The sequence below is a fragment of the Dermacentor silvarum genome, chromosome 1 (genome assembly GCF_013339745.2).
Source record: "Dermacentor silvarum isolate Dsil-2018 chromosome 1, BIME_Dsil_1.4, whole genome shotgun sequence".
NCBI classification, from domain to species: domain Eukaryota; kingdom Metazoa; phylum Arthropoda; class Arachnida; order Ixodida; family Ixodidae; genus Dermacentor; species Dermacentor silvarum.
The window spans coordinates 414,193,719-414,213,614 of NC_051154.1; the positions used below are offsets into that span (position 1 = coordinate 414,193,719).

Genomic DNA, 19,896 nt, shown 5'->3' on the forward strand with positions numbered 1-19,896 from the left:
GGGCTGACTGATTTGGCCTAGCCAAAAAGAAGTTTGAAAAGTGCTCCCAAAACGAAGGCGAACCCTGCACTTGATAGATTGAGGGTGTCTTGGCACTTTGCCAATGACATAGCATGACAGAAGCAGAATCAGCCCCGTAGCTTTTAATAGTGGGAACCCCCACCTCAGCTTGTGACACTACAGTCGAATTCCATTGATTTGACCTTGGTGGGAGCCATAGAATGGATACAATTAACCAGCTAGTCGAATTAAACAAATAGGCAGAAAAAACGGCACCGTTTTTTCATTTGGCCGTATTTACCTGATTTTAATGTGCCCCCAAATATAACACACAGCTAATATTTATGGATTCATAGTATAAAACAATGTGCACTCATGTCTAATGTGAACAGGATTTTATGAAAAAAAGGACAATGTAGCATGCCTCCAATTTTGCCTATCAGAAGTAAGATGACACTTGTGGAGTTTACTTTCACAGAATGGAAGTTTGTGTCCGTCTTGGAGAGCTTTGCATTGCTATGGAGCATGACATTCTGCCTTCCTTCTGGCTCGTTGCATTTGTTATTCCGCATTTCTCTAACCGCTCCACTATAATTGCAAATGGAATGTGGGTCACTAAGCAGGCGTTTGGTCTATTGCGACACCACGTACCCGAGCACACAAGGGTGGGACCCACCCGCATGTGGCAGTGCGCGGCTTAGCCGTGTCTGGGGAAAGGGGGCATCGTGGGGGCTGAGGCAATGCCAGGTGTTTGGACCTTTAAGTTCTTGGGCCTCCGCTTCACCCCTCCAGACTGACCAAACTGGAGGAAATCAGCAGTTGTCTTTTCCTGTCCTCCTCTTTAATCTTCGTCCTTCTCTCTCGCCTTTTCATCTTCCCCTTCTTCTTTTCACTTCTGAATTTCCGGGCGGCAAGGGTTAACCGTGTGTAACATATCCAGTCCTTGGTATATACATTAGGTTATAGTAGCTGTGTACTGCTGGCAGGCTTTATATATACAAGATCTAGCCGCGTCCCCTTTTTGGGCTCTGTGGTGGGCCGCTGGCAGAGCTGCCGAAATACTTTTATGGCTTCAGGCTCATTGCAAAAGTCGCCTCTTTTAAAAAGACGGTGCACCGACGAATCTTTAAACTGTTTCGCCATGAGCAAAGAAATCTTTCCACGTGATCCATTCTGAAACCCCTGAAAAAATTATAAGAACGCTATTGTTAAATACGCTTTTCGGAGATAGAGGGAAACTGGAACAGTGGTTGCTTTAACGAAAACATTTATTTAGGTAAAAGTAAGACGGGGGACTGGGATGCGGCGTCTCGCTCGGTGCGTAGCCGTCCCTCTTCTGCCCTTCTTTCCCGCGCACACCCACGCGCACGGAAGGGGTTTCACTCCGGGCACTCCGGGTTCAAATTACACTGCCGCCGAAACCGCTGGCCGGCCCCACTCGCACAGAACTGGCGCCATCTATGAGCGCCTCGCACACCAGGAGCACACACACTATCTCCTTTTGTTGTCACAAAGTGCCTCACCGACAGTCTGGGCCCCGGAAACAAAATCGTGGAAATGGCCAGTGGTGACCTTCTCCTTGAAGTTTGTGACAAAGTACAACGTGAGAAACTGACAAATCTCATTTCATTTGGTGACATCCCAATTTCAGTAAACCTCGCATCATTCCCTCAACAGCACACGACGAGGTGTAATTTCAGAACAGGACCTGCTAGTATTGAGTGAGACAGAGCTTCTAGAGGGCTGGAAGGAACAACATGTCACGAATGTGCAGCGAATCAAGATTTGACGAGACGACAAAGAAATTTCGACAAAATACCTAGTTCTCACCTTTTGCACTAGCACATTTCCTGAACACATCGAAACAGGCTACATGAAAATCAATGTCAGACCGTACATACCAAATCTACGGCACTTGCCGTAGTCGGCCCATTTATGTCTTGCCAGATTGAAGATATATAGTGTCATTTGGGAATATGATCACTTTTGTGAGATTTCGCATGACTTGGCACAGGATGAGCACTGGGTACCTGACTTTGCACAGTGCAACAAATGGCCTCCGACACGTTCGATGCCAAGACGTGAAATCGCGCGCGAGGGATCGCAAAAGCGATCCCCCGAGGATGCCTGCTTGCAGGGATCATGTAAGCCACCTGCGACATTTATGAGTTGGCATTTTGTTATCATTTGACAAGACACGAAAAAGCAGGATATGGGGTACGTCTTATACGCATAAAATTTTGTATTTCGTGCCGACATGATTGCATGGGCTTCGATTTCAAAAATTTTGTTTCAGCTGATGGTGCTTCTCTTCTGCTGCTGTGCTGAAGGACCTGGGGCTGTGGTTGGTGCATGAAAATGCATGCCATCTGTGACCACTGAAAAGTTTCACACGAAAAATAGTATTGGTTGATCATGGGAGCAATAAGCTAATGTACATGTCTCATTACTCAACCATGCAGTGCATTCCTTCAACGTCAACGGCCTATAGTTAGAATGCATTGGTTTCGAGATGCCAAACAAGCACACGACAGAGACGGAGCGAACATGGACTAGCTGCGATGCCCTTGCTAGTCGCAGCAAAAGGAGATATCGCATATATGCGAGAGATGTGAAAAGGGATACCACCAGAGAAAGGTGAACCGAAAAGTCGCCACAATGTATGGGAATAAGCGTCTACAACTTGCACAGCACACGATGCAGATAACGTGCATGCAAAATCGAGAGTGTGGCACGCAGTTCATGGCCGGGAATAAGCCTTCATGGGGACATAAACACACCCGCACAGACACACACACACAAAAAAAGAAAACTTCAAATGGTTCGCCGCCGCTCGAATCGCACCGCCTTGCAAGGCGGAGCGGTGCTTCAGAGCCTTAGAAGATAATGCTATAAGTAATGCAATTCGAAGGTGACTGTAGCCTGTTAGCTGAGCGAGGCCAAAGTCTTCAAGTGCCCGCGTTGCAATTCATCAAGTCCCCACAAAGATGGCGGTGAGCACTCATTGCCTCTTTTTGTCGTCTGCTAGCCAGAGAACTTCCAGAGAGCAGCCAGACAAAAATCGTACTGGCTGGTTCTGGCAGTCTGAGGTTAGCCAAAACTGTCCAGCCCGAGTAAAACGTGTCGGAAGAATGGAAGAGTGGCGGAAGAACGTCGCACGGTGGGTGGAGCAAACTGAGAAAGACGGGCGCTCTGGCTGGCTCTGGCAGCCTGCAGGTAGTCAGAAGTGGAAAATCAAAGAGGCCCAATATGCGAACAGGGCACCGCCAAGTGCAGCCACTTTCTCCCGTCTCCTGCATTCCTCACTAAAAGGCAGCACCTGGTGTCGAGAGGATCATGTGTTTGTATGAACTCAGTGCATAGAGGTTTCAGTAGTTCAGAATAGACCTTTATGGATAGCATTTCTAGATATTAAGGGAGCCTACGACATAGTAGACAGGGAAGGGAATTCAGTAGCTCAGAATAGACTTTTATGGATAGCATTTCTAGATATTAAGGGAGCCTACGACATCGTAGACAGGGAATTGTTATAGGGTATTCTCAAGCACGGAGACATAGATGACGATTTCGTGTAGCTACTATGGGAGACATGTAGGGACAACCGAGTAGAAGTTGTACGGGAAGGCTGAAAATGTAATGCAGTGGTGGAAATTCACCACGGACTGAACCAAGGATGTCGTCTGTCTCCGTTGTTATTCACACTTTATGTTTAGGGCATAGATAGACGACTAGAAAACAGTGAATTAGGGTTTGATTTATCCTACATGCGTAATGGGCAAATAGTGCAACAGCAGGTTTTCGGACTGATGTATGCAGACGACATAGTTCTACTAACAGACAATGCAAGAAATTTACAGATACTTGCGAATATCTGTGGCAGTGCAGCGACAAATCTAGGCCTTACGTTTAACACAGAGAAATCAGGAATTGTGGTCTTTAATGAAGAGACGAGTAACTTCGTGGTGTCAATTCAACAGCAAGTAATACCCATTGTGAAGCAATGTAAGTACCTCGGCGTACACATAAATGAAGGAAAGAATTACTCAAGCAACCACCAAGATAATCTGAAAATAAAGGAGAAGCGGAATGCAGCAATAATGAAACACAGAGCACTGTGGGGCCACAATAAGTATGAGGTGGTGCGTGGAATCTGGAAAGGAGTAATGGTGCCAGCGCTAACGTTCGCAAATGCCATTCTATGCTTAAAATCGGATATCTTGTTGGGTTTGGAAGTTCACCAAAGATCAGTAGGCCGGTTGGCTTTGGAAGCCCACGGTAATTTATGTAAGCAACTTTAACTACGAAATTAAAAAAGATGGCTGACTAATGGAGTAGCACACGAGGAATAAGGATTATAAACAGGGATAAGGTGCCTCAGAAAGGCCAGCCTTTCTGAGGCACCTTATCCCTGTTTATAATCCTTATTCCTCTTTAACTACGGGAGTTTTATCGCGGTGCCACGAAATTCTCCCAACACAAATAAATGTTAAAATATATCACGCGCTATTTCAATCACACTTAAACTACTGCAGTTTGGTTTGGCTTACTACGACTCAGCGTAATATAAATAGAATACTGCTTTTACAGAAGAAAGCTGTCCATCACATTGCCAACATTGATTATTTATCTCCGACTTGCACATACTTTTGCACTCACAGATTAATTAAAATCCAAGATTTGTATGAGTTTCGCATCCTGCGTTCATTTTACATCTGCTCTTCTGCGTTGAAACACTTCATTCAGACTACTGCATTTCTGCAGCGTCAGAATCATGATATTGTCACGTAGGTGACGGTGAGCTGCCTGGCACGCAGGCAGACAGAAAGTAACACTACGTCGACGGTAAACTTAAAATAGAATTTATTGGGTGAACTTGTGCCCCTAAAGCAAGCGAACTCGGCAACAGCGAAAGCAGCAAGCGTGCCTACGGCGTTCATCGGACTCTAGCAGCACAAGCGGTGGACCCGTATTTATACCCTTTTGCGTCCAAGATTGAAACGCGTCAAGAGACGCCGCTCGTGTCGTTTGCGTCGCTGGAAGCCGAATTAATGCACGTGGCATTATCCCCCCCTTGAAAAAGCATCGCCCCGATGCTAAACAAAACAATGAACTTGTAAGCATGCAATCAAACATGGAAAACAAAAAAAAAATGTCCGTTAGTCCGCTAACGCTCAAAGAACTTTTTGAGGCGCGCGACGTGGACCATCTCAGGTCGCGCGCGACCTGTGACTGTGTCACCCCATCCGGCACAACCTCATAGACTAGCGGTCCAAGTCGTCGAGTTATCTTGTAGGGCCCGAAGTAGTGGCGCAGGAGCTTCTCACTAAGCCCGCGGCGACGAATCGGTGTCCACACCATAACGCGGTCACCAAGTGCGTCTTGGTCTCGTCGTCGTAGGTTGTAGAGTCGGGCGTCAATGTTTTGCTTCTCTTTAATATGCATTCAGGCGAGCTGGCGAGCTTCCTCGGCGCGTTGAACGAATCCGACAACGTCTGCATGGATGTTGTCTTTGATGTGAGGCAACACCGCATCCAGCATGGTGGTGACTTGACTACCGAAGACAAGCTCGAATGGTGTCATCTGCGTTGTTTCCTGTGGCGCAGTGTTTGTACGCGAACGTCACGTACGGAAGGATTTCGTCCAAAGCCTTGTGCCCGACGTCGACATACATGGCGAGCATGTCGGCGAGGGTTTTATTTAAACGCTCCGTGAGGCCGTTTGTCTGCGGGTGGTACGCTGTAGTGTGCCGATGGCTCGTGTGGCTCAAGTGCAGAATCTGTTGCGTGAGTTCTGCTGTGAATGCCGTACCTCTGTCGGTAATAAGGACCTCGGGTGCACCATGACGGAAAACGGTGTTCTTTACGAAGAATTTCACGACCTCGATTGCATTTCCCGGTGGTAACGCCATTGTCTCGGCATAGTGCTTAAGGTAGTCCGTTGCTACCACTATCCACCTGTTCCCGCAAGTAGACGTCGGGAAGGGGCCAAGCAGATCCATCCCTATCTGCTGGAATGGTTTCCGTGGGGGCTCGATTGGTTGCAGGAGGCCGGCTGGCCTTGTAGGCGGTGTTCCCACGCCATTGTCTCGGCATAGCGCGTAAGGTAGTCCGTTGCTACCACTATCCACCTGTTCCCGCAAGTAGACATCGGGAAGGGGCCAAGCAGATCCATCCCTATCTGCTGGAATGGTTTCCGTGGGGGCTCGATTGGTTGCAGGAGGCCGGCTGGCCTTGTAGGCGGTGTTTCCCGGCGTTGGCAATCTCGGCAGGTTTTCACGTAGCGTGCGACGTCTGCATTCAGGCCGGGCCAGTAGTACTTTTCTTGGATTCTTCTCAGAGTTCGAGTGAATCCCAGATGCCCTGCTGTCGGCTCATCGTGAGACGCTTCTAAAATCTCTTGCCGCAGCTTGACTGGCACGACAAGTAGGTAGGCCGCTTTGTACGGCGCGAAGTTTTTCTTCACAAGCACGTTGTCACGTAGGCACAGCGACGAAAGCGCACGCCTGAATGCCTTTGGCGCCGAATCGGTCTTGCCTTCGAGGTATTCAATGACACAGTGTAGATCAGGATCGGCGCGTTGATCTTGTGTGAAGGTGTTAGAGCTTATAGGCCCAAGGAAGGCATCGTCGTCATCGTTGCAGGGCGGGGCGGATTCAACAGGGGCTCTCGAAAGGCAGTCAGCGTCTGTGTGCTTTTGGCCTGATTTATACACGACGGTGACGTCGAACTCCTGTAGTCGCAGGCTCCAACGAGCGAGGCGACCTGACGGGTCTTTCAGGTTAGCGAGCCAGCACAGAGCGTGGTGGTCACTGACGACATTGAAGTGCTTCCTGTAAAGATACGGCCTAAATTTTGTGACCGCCCAAACGAAAGCAAGCCATTCCTTTTCGGTCGTCGAATAGTTCAATTCGGCTTTCGACAGGGATCTGCTCGCGTAGGCGATGGCTCGCTCGAGGCCGTTCTTCTTTTGAATCAACACAGCACCGAGTCCTATGCCGCTTGCATCCGTGTGGATCTCGGTGTCAGCGCTCTCGTCGAAATGGCCGAGTACTGGTGGTGACTGTAAGCGTCCTTGAAGTTCTCGAAAAGCGTCTTCTTGGGGGCTTCTGCCATGTAAACTGCACGTCGGCTTTCGTAAGGCGAGTGAGAGGCTCTGCAATTCGTGAAAAATCTCGGACAAAATGCCTGTAATACGCACAGAGCCCCAAGAATCTACGAACAGCTTTCTTTGCCAGCGGTGCCAGCGCTAACGTGACGCTGTTGAGACGCCTATAATGGACGCAAAATCGTAGGGTACCGTCTTTCTTCTTTACAAGAACCACGGGTGAAGACCACGGGCTCTTGGACGGCTGAATGACGTCGCCGCAAAGCATTTGTTCAACTTGTGTCTTGATTGTTTCACGTTCTCGCGCAGAAACGCAGTAGGGACTTCGGCGGACGGGACGAGCCGATTCATCGGTTATAATGCGATGCTTCGCTATCTGCATTGGTGACCTCTCGCGGTGACCTCTCGCTTGCGTACCCTTGGTACGGTGAAGACGAACGGCGTGGGTAGGGTGACAGGGACCTGAAGCGACGTGGGGTGGCATCTTCGGTCGCTCGAAGATAGGCCTCCATTTCTCGAGGCCACTTGCCAGGGAGGGGTCGTGGGGCGTCGATGTTGTACCCGCGGAGGCCCATCGGACGGTAGGGGCACTCTCTTAGAAGGTGGCCGGCTTCACCACAGTGAAAACAAAGCGGTCGTCGATCTGGGGTCCTCCAGATGTCGGTCTTCCTCGTGGTGGTTTGCCGGAACGTGTTTGAGCGGACGGCCTGCTGCGGGCGCGGCGACGGCGGGTAGGCTTGTGTGCGTCGAGGTGGCGTGTAGGTTTCCCGTCGCCAACTGGTTGGCCATGCTTGGCTTTGCAGAGCGGTGACGTAAGTTGAAACGCGTGGCTCCTGGCAAGGTGGCGATAGGGTCGGTGCTGTTTCGGCGGGATCGAGTGTGCCCAGCGCTTGCTGTACCTCGTCTCTTACGACGTCTGCGAGCGAGGATATTTGTGGTTGCGCACCCAGTAGCAACTTGTGCAGCTCATCGCGTACGATGGTGCGGATGGTATCTCGAAGAATCACCGCGGAGGCATTTCGGGGGTCGTCGCAGTCTGATGGAGGAGCGCGTAAGTTGCGATCGTACTGCTTTGCGCGAAATCCGGTGCAGCGGCCGACTACAAGGACTGCCGGCTGAGTTGGGACCACTACCTGCCACTGGTCGCCGTGTGAACCACCGCTCGACGTCACCAATGCAAGCCGCCACCACACCTGCGCCGTTCGTCGTCCAGCAGCCGCGAGTGCCTGCGCTGTTTAGTGGCTCCACTTGCGAGCAACCTTCAACAATTGGTCTGACGAAGGCAAACTTCGGAACGTCTTCTTCTCTCTCGAAGACTCTGCTAGAACCTGGTACGAGAACCAGGAGCTGTCCTTGACAACCTGGGAGGCTTTCAAGAAGCACTTATCTGTAACTTTCGCAAGTATTCTGCACAAAGAACGAGCTGAGGCCTTACTACAAGCTCGCCAGCAGCAAGAGCGCCTACGGCGTTCGTCGGACTCTGGCAGCACAAGCGGTGGACCCGTATTTATACCCTTTTGCGTCCAAGATTGAAATGCGTCAAGCGACGCTGCTCGCGTCAGTAGCAACGCCGCTCGCGTCGGCAGGAACGCTGCTCGCGTCGTTCGCGTCGCTGGAAGCTGAATTAACGCACTTGTTGCCGTGTATGTATGGTCTCCTGGGCCCCGTCAAGCTGTATTCTTGCAGCATTTAGCCCAGGAGTCCAGCCAGAATATTTTCTGGTAAATAAAGAGAATTGAAATGAATTGAATTGAATACCACAAATGAGGCAGTGCAGGGTGACATGAGTTGGGCCTCTTTTGAAGTCAGAGAAGCACAGAGCAAAATTAGTTTTGAAGAAAGGCTCAGGAACATGGATGAAAATAAATGGGCGGCTAAAGTGCACAAGTATCTGTACTTGAAAAGCATGAACACACAATGGAGGAAAAGGTCAAGAAAGTTCGAAACCAAGTACAGCGTAATTGAAAGTGTAAATAGACAACCAGGAGTCATTAAAACGAAAGTGAGAGAAACAGAGACCGTGAAGTGGATGTAAAAAATGGAAACAAAAAAGACCATGGAGATTTACAAAAATCAGAAGAAAGAAATTAGAAGGGAAAATCGGTACAATAACAAAAAGGGCAGTGCCTTGCTATTTCGGGCTTGAGCTGGTTGCCTAAAGACAAAAACATACCGGAGCAAATACTCGCAACAAGATGAGGCGTGTGTATGCTGTAGCAAAAATCCTGATACCTCTCGGCACATCCTAATGGAATACGAAGGGATTCACCAAGTGAGACCCGTAGGTATGGTAAACCTTCCAGAAGCACTTGGATTTAAAATGGATGGAAGCGTCAACCGGTCAGCAGTCGAGATCAGCAAGGACGTTTAGAGTATTGGTGAAAAAAAAGCAGGGAAGAGATTGATACGGCCAGATCCGTTACAGGCGTAGGCAGCGGTACAAGGTAGATAGACAAGTTTTGAGGTAGAGAAAAAAAGATTAAGGAGATGTATACAAAAATTCGTGAATGAAAAGCATGTATAACTTACCTGATTAACTCAAGCAAACCAGGTGACTATTTGTCACAGCCCTGTTTCAATGGGGATGCCAATAAATCATCATGAGTAGCGACACGGCTGACGCTCGTGCTGTGAGGCTATAAAAAATTGTCTATTGCACATGTTTACTGTCTTTGTTGAAAAGTGTACAATCATTGCATTCTGCCAGTGCTAACATATGGGACAGGAACTTGAAGGTTAACAAAGAAGCTCGAGAACAAGTTAAGGACCGCACAAAGAGTGATGGAACGAAAAATGTTTGGTGTAACTTTAAGCGACAGGAAGAGAGCGGTGTGGATCAGAGAGCAAACGGGGATATTCTAGTTGACGTTGGGCAGGCCGTGTAATGCGTAGGGTTGACAACCAGTGGACCATTAGAGTGGGTGCCAAGGGAAGGCCAGTTGGTGATTCATGATTTGGGAAGTTACCGCAAAAAACACACGAGATGGAAGAAAGAAAGAGAAGCTCTTTCTTTCTTCGTGTGGTGTGTTTTTTCCGGTAACTTCCCAAATCGGGAAGGGAAGGACGGCAGAAAATCAGGTGAAGCGATGAAATTAGGAAATTTGCAGGTGCAAGTTGGAATCAGCTAGTGCAAGACAGGTGTAATTGGAAATCGATGCGAGACACCTTCATCCTGTAGTGGACATAAAAAATAGGCTAATGATAACTGTCTTCGTGCTGTCGTTAATCTGCATGTGTGTTAATTTTCCAATACATGAAGACAGCAAAAGCTATTGAAGTTATAGACAAATGAATAGCATACATTTGCTGTTGATATATGACATTAAATTTTCATGCTTGAAAGAATAGAAATCATGGGTGTGCTGAAGTGGTTGATGCATGTCGATGGGAAGCACACAAGACGGGATAAAGTCGTTGTCTACACCTTGTTCCGTCTTTTGCACTGTTCGATCTGCTTCGACAAACCATGTAAAAACTTCTGTCTCCCAAGCACCAGTGAGGTCATCTCGCAATCTTTGTGGATAAAAAAGTCGCAGTTCCACCTGAAAGACGAAGCATCGATTGCGATAGCAAATTAGTAGACAGCTATACGGAGTAAGGATAGTACAGTAGGCTCTCGATAATTTGAACTTGAGGGGACCCCAGGATTTTGTTTGAATTATCAGAAGTTATCATAAATATGACTCTGGGCACATACAAACTTGTGTTGTAATGTAACATTCACATATATTCGTTAATACAGTGGAACCCACTTATAACGAAATCGTTAGTTCCACGAAAAGTCATCGTTATATCAATAGTTCGTTGTATATGGACTCGCACTTAAGAACGCTTAGAAATTAACTGCACATAAGCTGGCATTGGCAGTTACAATTCTTCACTTCACTTTATTACCTTAAAGACCCCCAATTTTTGGGGGGAGTTACATAAGGGGTGGGTACATATATACAAAAAAGTTATTGGTTAAATATGGTAGTTATATAATCAGAAAATGTAGATGAGCAGGTGGTTGCAGTGACGTCGTGTGGTAGGCTATTCCAATCTATGGCTGAGCGAGGAAAGAATGATGCAGCAAATGTTGTGGTATGAGTACGTGGACGGGCAACTTGCAGGGAACGACCTATGTGAAGGGAAATCCGTGCTGGAGGGAGGGCTTATGTAGGGCAGAATACGAAGTGAGCTGAAAAAGAATTTTTGGAACAAGCACATACTGGCGATTCGACGACGGCAAGCAAGATTTGTTAGGCCTGACTTCGCTTTTAAAGCTGATATATGCTGGCATGGTATGAATAGCACGAATGAATAAATCTAGTGGCTCGATTCTGTAGTGATTCTAGTGAAGTTATCAGATAGATTTCGTTAGGGCTCCCGATAGGGGATGCGTATTCAAGTTTTGTTAGTACCAGGGATCGGTATGCAAGAAGAAGCACCACTTTGGCACCACCTTGGTCCGAAAACCAGATTTTCAGTGTCATTTCTGTTTCCAGTCTGTTTCCGCACCTAGCTGCAAACTTCCGTTAGAAACGTCCATCCAAAGAACGAAGTTTGGTGTCGTGTAGCTCTTTCAAAACGGCGCCCGGTTCCAATCACCTGTCGTTTCGAAACTGCAAGCACTGCCGCAATTTTTTATTCGAGCTTGTGATATTGTAACGGGGAAAAAGAAGTCATAAATATATTTACAGTGTATTTACAAGAACTGCAGTGGCTGACAAGATCATAGTTAGCTCGCGAAGTTCAGAGCGTCTTCTTCTTTGAAGTCATTTGAAAACACCTTCTTCATCGGTCTGTCACATGACCCCTGGTGGCTGAAGCACCGACCCGGTGCTGGTTAGGAGGTGGTCGAATGATACGGCTTAAGACGCACGACATGGACTACGTCGGAGCGAGGCTGAGCCACGGTGGGGTCAAGAGGGGCGTTTTCATAGGTGACGTCGGTTACTTGACGCAAGACGCGGTAAGGGCCAGAGTAGCGTGAAAACAACTTCTCCGAGAGGCCAACGCGTCGCGACGGTGACCAAAGGAGAACCAGGGCGCCCGGTGTGTAGTGGGCGTCACGATGGCGGGTGTCATATAAGCGATGCTGATTGTCCTGCAAGTCTACAAGTCGACGTCAAGCAATATGGCGCGCCACTTGTGCCTTGAGTATGGCTTCCCGGGCGTACTCCGATGTGAAATTCAGACTATCACGCAGAAGGGTGTCGAAAGGTAGCGTAGGGTCGCGGCCAAACAAGAGGAAGAATTGAGAGAAGCCTGCAGTATCGAGGCGAGAAGAATTATAGGCAAAGATAATGAACGGTAATGCAACGTCCCAGTCACGATGGTCAGCGGAGACATACACGGTCAGCATGTCAGTAAGGGTTCGTTTGAGATGCTCGGTTAGACCATTCATTTGTGGATGGTAAGCAGTAGCAAGTTTGTGTTTAGTCGCGCCCGAGTGTAGAATGTCATTAACAACTTTAGAAAGAAAGTAGTGGCCTCGGTCGGTGAGGAGCTGTCGAGGGGCACCATGGTGAAGGATGACGTTTTCTAGTAGGAAGTTGTGGGGTCTCGCATGTGCTCTTGGGACAAAGGAACGACAACACAGTAGTGCAGACAATCAAAAGGGCATTTATTGCACCTTTCATACACTAATACACTCTAGCCGAATTACAACCAATAGAACATTCACATGGGCGCGCGACAAATCAAGGAAGTCCGACTCACCGCGACCCGATAGCGAGCGAATACGTTCGCCCCATGCTATGACACCATCGCCTAGTCGTTCGCGTGTACAGTCACGCGAACGGTGGCGCGCTCGAACGATCCGTGTTCGTCCATACCGGTGTCCCGCTCTAAGCCTCGCGCGACGGTCGCGCGAAGCGGGCCGGCGCACGCGCGAAGCGTTCGTGCGTGTTGATCGCCGATCCCAAGCCAAAGAGAGAGCGCCTCCGACCTTTTTCTCTCAAGTGACCTCGCCGTTCGGTGGCGTTAGCATCGCGACACTAGCGCCATCTCTCGCAACCACCGCCGGGCTTAGCCACGCAGAGAAGCCGGACTACAGGAGACATGCGGGGAAAACAACATCAGGGGACGCGTGAGAGTCGCGCATCCCCACAAAGTCGGGCAACATCGGTTGCACAGCTTGTCAGAAGAGCTTGTGTGATTGCGTATTGGGTGGCGTACTCTGTTGCTACAGCAATCCACTTATTTCCCAAAACGGACGTAGGAAAAGGGCCTAAAAGATCTTTTGCCTACACGGAAGAATGGTTCTGATGGTACGTCAAGTGGTTGACGGCCGCCAGCAGGGAGTGTGGTCGACTTTTTTTGTTGTTGTCAAAGGTCACACTTAGCGATATAACGGCAGATGTTACGAGGCCAAAAGAAGCGCCGACAATCGTGGTCATAAGTCTGTGACACGCCAAGGTGACCAGCAGTCGGCACATCATGAAGCTTGGCGAGAACAGTCTAGCACAGATGTGCAGGGACAACTAAGAGTCGGTCAGGACCGTGAGGGCGCATGTTAGAGCGGTACAATATGCCATCGTGAAGTTCAAACATGCAAAGGGAAAGGTCGGGCGTTGTTGAAGTCAGCCGTTGAATAAGGTCTTTTAAGAAGTCGTCCCGGCGTTGTTCCGCTCCGATATCGTCAAAAGCACTCAAAGAGAGAACGGTGACAGGTATGCCGGCCATAGAAACATCAGGTGGGTTGACAGGATGGCACGACAAGCAGTCTGCATCTTGGTGTAACCGGCCGGTCTTCTATACAACTGAGTAGTTGTATTTTTGAAGGCCCAGCGGCCAAGGCGCCCAGAAGGATCTTTCAGGGAAGAAAGCCAACACAGAGCGTGGTAATCAGTGATGACTGTTAATTGCCGGTCGTACAAATAGGGGCGGAATTTACCCATTGATCAAACGAGAGCCAGACACTTGCGCTCAGTGATAGAATATTTGCGCTCAGCAGGGGAAAGAAGGCGGCTGGCGTAAGCAATAATACGTTCTTGTCCTTGTTGTTTCTGGGCCGATAGCGTACGCTGGTACGTGCCGCGCTTGCCTGGCTGGCTTTGCGGCATGCCTCATTGCCTTGGCTGCCGCGTAGTTTTTGCGTTCTAATTGCCAGGAGACCAAAGAGACTCTACTGATGCCCATAAAAACAAGCCACAAGTGAGTGAACAGAATGTGCGACTTTATTGGCAGAAGACAAGCAGTGCAGCTTCTCGTACAAGAGCAAAAATAAAATTTGCATGTTGAGATACTCTGGAATCATTATCACGAGCTCGTAAACGGTTCACCTTTGTCGTCGCACATGGCGGTCTGGTAACGAGCGACAACCAGCAGTACAAACAGATTTGACAGTGTGCCACCTGCTTGCACCGACAGTCGTGGTTGAAGATGAGCAACCTGCATTGCGAAGCAATCGGGTGACGCAGGCATCTGCTGCCGAAGCCAACACCACGACATGGACTACTCAGCAATTTAGCGTTACCTCCATTCCATCCTGCATGTCTCTTTTTGTTATTTCGGGGGCCGCGAATGTGTAGCTCACACTTGGTGTCCCTCTATCTCTCAATGTGGACATGGTTGGTTTCGTGGGCATCACCTTCGGCAGCCACTTTTGCGGGCCTTTCCACCCAGGTGGCTATAAACTTCACACATGTCGGACCATGTAAGTACGTATGCTGGTCTAGGATTTGGGAAGTTGCCGCAAAAACACACTACACGAAGAAAGAGACAACACGAAGTGGTACTGACAACTGTTGGTTTAATGCATGGGTTCTCAAAGTGGGTTCCGCAGGCCCTTGCTTGGGGTTCCGCGAGCCACTGATAAATTTTCCGTTGTTCCGCATCACCAAGTGGCTAAAACGGCGAAAACGAGGTGCGCTCGATCCGCAGAACCTCCATTACCCATGCCAGAGTGTCAAAAAGCACATCACAGCGTGCAACGGCAACGCGCGAACTGTGCAGTAAATCCGCAAGCAGCTTGTAGCCATTGTGGGGGTCTTCCCCAACCCGTAGCGCGTGTAATCGCAGCTACGTAGGGTTCGGGCGAATAAGGCAACCAGCGAGTCAACTCAACAACGTTTATTGCTGTCAGCAATAAAACAACTAATCAGCAATAACAACTAATAAAATAGGCTTGCCTCGTCGCGTGTGGTAGTCACGCGAACGAGGTCACTCACGGCTTTCAGCAGGTAAATTCCGTTCAGGCAGTAGGTCAAGCGAGGTCAGAGAGACCCGGGGGTCTCTCGGTCGCGCTCTTTTATGCCTTTTTGCCTTTCCGCGAGGGGAGTGTCCTCCTCGCCCGCCGGATACTTTCCCTCTTCCCGCGCGTCGTGAGAGGCGAGCGAGAACCGGGAGAGGGCAAAGTGCATTTCTCCCGTGTTCGCCCGGCTCCCGCAGCGCGCGGTGTGCGCGCACGAGATGTCCACCCGGCTGCTGTCGCGGGCGCTCCGTGCGCCGGCGACGGGCGAGGCGAGCGCCCGCGGGAGAAGGTGGCAGCGTGTGCTCCCCCACATCCTCCCCCCCTTAAGAAGGCCCCCGTACGTTGAGGCTGGCACCTAGGGACGTCCGTTTTGCTTAAGGTATGTCACCACCTTTTTCAAAAAAAGTTTTAGTTTTGGCCATTAAATTTTTATTTCACATTGACCTTATAAAGGACCATTTTAAATGACATTCAAAAGCAAGAAAGAGTGAAAAAAATTATACTGGCATTTGTTATTGACAAAACATTGCCCAAACTTGGCTGTTACGTGAACATTCATAACTAGCGAATGGAGTGCAGGAATCGTAAACTTTTTGGCACAGAGGTAGCCAACTAACAAGACTGTGCCATGAACTAGGATCTTTGCCATCCGATGATTGGGAATCAAGATATAGTAAAAATACCAAAGAAAACAAAAAAAATGTGTCATTTTTGTCCGCATTGCTTCGAATAAAACTTCAGAACATCAAAACTTATCATTCGTTTTCATTAATCCTAGTTCATTGCACAGTCTAGTAATAAAGGAACGAGCGTGCAAAGTTTCGCTGAAAACTATTCATTGATTTTGAAGTTACAACTGTTTGCGCAACAGGAAAGTGCAAGAAATCAAGTTTTGAGAAAAACAAGATTAAGTTTTCCAATCCTTGCACAAACAAGATCATCATGCCATAATAAGTTAAAATCCACTAGGTTCATAGCTAGGGCCCTTCTTAGCTGCCACGAGCTCTGTTTTGGCTTTTGTTGCAGCCCACATTTTCTTGCGGAGATATTTTGCCTCACCCGTTGATTGACGCTGGGCCTTCTTTACACGGTACTGGTCACTGGTGCAACATGCTACGAGCGTGTGATGGCCAGGTTCAATGCCTGCTTGCCTCAAAATATCTGTTGTACTTCTGTTGCTATCTTTGAAGTGGCACACAGCATCATATAAACCAAAAAGGAGGATGGGCAGGCCACATAATAAAGGGCAGGCTCACGCGGACGTTTTTGGCACTCGTTGCCATATCATACCGTTGAAACTCTCGTTACATTTTGGGATTTTCCGTGTAGGCACTTCTTTAAATCCGTACAAAGGTTAGCATAAACCGGCTTCACTTTAGTTTGAATCTTTGTTCGAATGTTTTCTATTTTTTCGAAAGTTTTGATTGAAGCTTTTGTTTCAATCGCCTTTTTGCCTTGAACTTGGCCATGCCCTCCTATAAAAATGTTCAGCCTATGTTATTACTGTTGCTACTAAAAATAATCGCTATAAAAACGACGATCCCGGTAGTATTCACAGCGGCAGCATAAAGCGCGCGCAACGTGAACAACAGAGACGCACTTCTAACGCTTGTAGCGTCAGGCATCCCCCTTACGGAAATTTGGGCAATGTTAAAAAAAAGGAAGCCTTACAAATTGTCTTTGAATAATATTTTACGTATCAATCTAAAACATAACAGAAAAATCTCAATATACGCCGTTGATTTTTGCTGAGTTATCAGTTTCTGTTACCACACCACATTCGTTTCGGTTTCAGAACTGTTCGCCAGCTGTTAGTAAGTTGGCTATAACTTTTGAACTAAATAAGATAAGAACATAATTCTTTCTGCAGAACATTTTTGAATGTTTGGGAATTCTGGAAATCTAATCAAGAGAAAATGTACATTTTTCTTAAAAAGTGCCTTTTCAAAGGTGGTGACATACCTTAATACCCGCCGAGGTTGGCGACCGAGGAAGCGTTGTGGTGATGTGGCCCTCAGCTGGCTGACACTTGATGCCGACTCGGAGGCGGCTGGTCAGCTGCACTGCTCGGGCTTGCGAGGCGGGATCGTTGTCGGGGCTCGAAGGTGGCTCTCAGTGCTGCGCCCTAGGTGTCGGCTGCGCTGGAGGGGTGGTCGTCTGCCGGCCGCCGGCTTGCGGTTCGTGCGGCTCCAAGGCCGGCGTAGCGCCGTCAGTACTGCAAGGGCGTCAGTTGTTCCAGCGCGTACTGCAGGCAATTCGCACGGCCGTATCTCGTCTTGCTCGGCTCCTGGAAATTATTAGCAAACTGCACGAAGCGGCACTGTGATCAGCAGCAAAATTGGCCGTATCCGGAACCCCGTCGACGTCTGTTACGAAGGGAATGTTCGCAAGAATCATTGCCAATTCGAGTCGCAGCACAAGATAATCACCGCACTGTCCCTCACAGCTGTCTTTGGTGAAACCGCACCCCGCACACCCACGCGTCGAACGTTCACGCCACATTCCCGTCGTGGCCTCGACGACTCGTCGTCCATACTCGGCGCTCCGTGGTCACTAGACGTTCGCTTCCCCGGCAGGAACTACCAAGGTGCCAGCCCGGCGCGGCTGTATGCTCACGCGGTACGCAACGCCACCCGGACTTGCGAATGTTCCTCGCAGTCGTCGAGTTACTAGCAGTCAGATTACTTTCGCCTGCTACGCAAATTGTAGCGCGGCTGCGGGCTCGCCGTTCGGTTCTGACTGCTCTCTCTCACCGATCGCGGTTGAGGGAGGGCCTCATCGTCATCCCACTGCTCATACGCGGCACGTAGCGTTTCAGGTCGCATACGTGTACCGGTCCGCCGATCGGCTTTCCTTTCTTGTTCTCGAGCCGGTAAACAAGCGAGGAAACCTTCTCTCTCACTTGATACGGCCCGGTCCACTTCGGCTGCCAGCGAGGCAGCGAACTGTTTGGTAGCATCGCTGAGAACGTGCTGGCGTCGAAGCACCAGATCGCCCACTTCGTAGTGGACGTTCCGATGCGAGCGGTCGTACTGCGCCTTCTGCTGTGCCCTTGCAGTGCGAAGATTACAGCGTGCTTTATGTAAAGCTTCCGTCATCTTGGCACGTAGATGCGTCGCGTATTCAGCTCGTGCTGACGGCGCGACTGGCATTCCGCTGCGATCCGCGAGAACCCTATCCATTGGATTCGGCAGCTCTCTCCCCAGGTTAAGAGAAGAAGGCGCATACCCAGTCGAGCGGTTCACTGTCGATCGCAATGCAAACCCGATCTCTGGAAGGTAGGTATCCCAGTCCTTATGCCTTTCAGAGAACGCGACAAGCATGTGCTTGATGTTGCGATTGACTCGTTCAGTGGGGTTCGACTGAGCATGGTAGGTTGTCGTTTTCTTATGCTTAATGCCAAGTGCGGCGCATGAGTCAACGAACACCTTTGCAGTGAAGTAGGACGCATTGTCCGTTATCAACTGTTCCGGAAAACCAAACCTGGTAAAAACCTCCATCAACTTATCCATGATCACCCGTGCCGTCAGTTTTCGTAGGGGGAAAAGTTCTACCCATTTACTGAAGTGATCCGTGACCACCAGCAAGAATTTGTTCCTGCTCGGTGTTGTGGGATACGGTCCTATGATGTCACATGCCGCGATTTGCCAGGGAGTCTGGCTGTCGATAGGCTGCATGAAGCCGGGCGGTCGTCCGCCTCGGGGCTTCACGCTTTGGCACACATGACACGATCGGGCGTAGCGAATCACGTCCCGTTTCATGCCTGGCCAGGTAGCGAAGCGACACAACTTAACGTAAGTCTTGGGGCCGCTCGCGTTCCCAGCAATGCACGAGTCATGAAAGTAGCGTAGCAGTGCTCCTCTCAACGCGCGCGGTATCACCACCTTAAACGCCTCACTTGTGTCGTTCTCGGAGGGAATATACCTCAGCAAGACGCCGTCGGAATTCAGCAGATAGGAATCCAGTGCGCTCACAGCATTACCAGCTGTTCCTGAGCGCTCCGCACCGACAGCAATACCAGCTGCCTCCATGTGCGCGGCGGCCGCGCCGCCCGGCTCTCGGAGCCCGTCTAGCACTTTTCGACAAAACGGATCCTTCTGCTGAGCCTCGAACAGCTCCTTTCTGCTGAAGACAACTCCTGCGGAACCGACAACATCTACGTGGTTCACGCTCTCGCCCAGGACCGACGGTTGTTCCGCGTCCCTTACTCGGGCTACGGCCAGGGTTTCTCCCTCGCCTCGGACTGGCGCTCGCGAAAGTGCGTCCGCTGCGGCATTGCTTTTTCCTTTGCGGTAGCGCACGGTGAAGTCGTAACGCTGCAGCAGCAGTGCCCAACGCGCCAGGCGACCACTCGGCTCACTCAAGCGCCTCAACCAAGTGAGAGCCATGTGGTCAGTCTCAATCGTGAATGCCACTCCGTCGACATAATAGTCAAACTTTCGCAGAGCGAAAACTATCGCGAGACACTCCTTCTCTGTCACCGAGTAGTTCCTTTCCGCCGGCGTCAACGAACGGCTCGTGAACGCAACCGGTCGGAGAATGCCTCCGTGCTCCTGAAGCAAAATTGCACCTAGACCCAGGTCGCTTGCGTCTGTTTGAATCACAAACTCACT

At 49.5% G+C, this 19,896-nt stretch overlaps 1 protein-coding gene across 4 annotated transcripts in view; it reads left to right on the top strand.

Moving 5' to 3' along the window:
• LOC119437595 (E3 ubiquitin-protein ligase parkin-like) overlaps positions 1-19,896 on the top strand; it is a 201,664-nt gene that overhangs the window by 160,833 nt on the left and 20,935 nt on the right. The gene's annotated exons all lie outside the window — the stretch shown is intronic.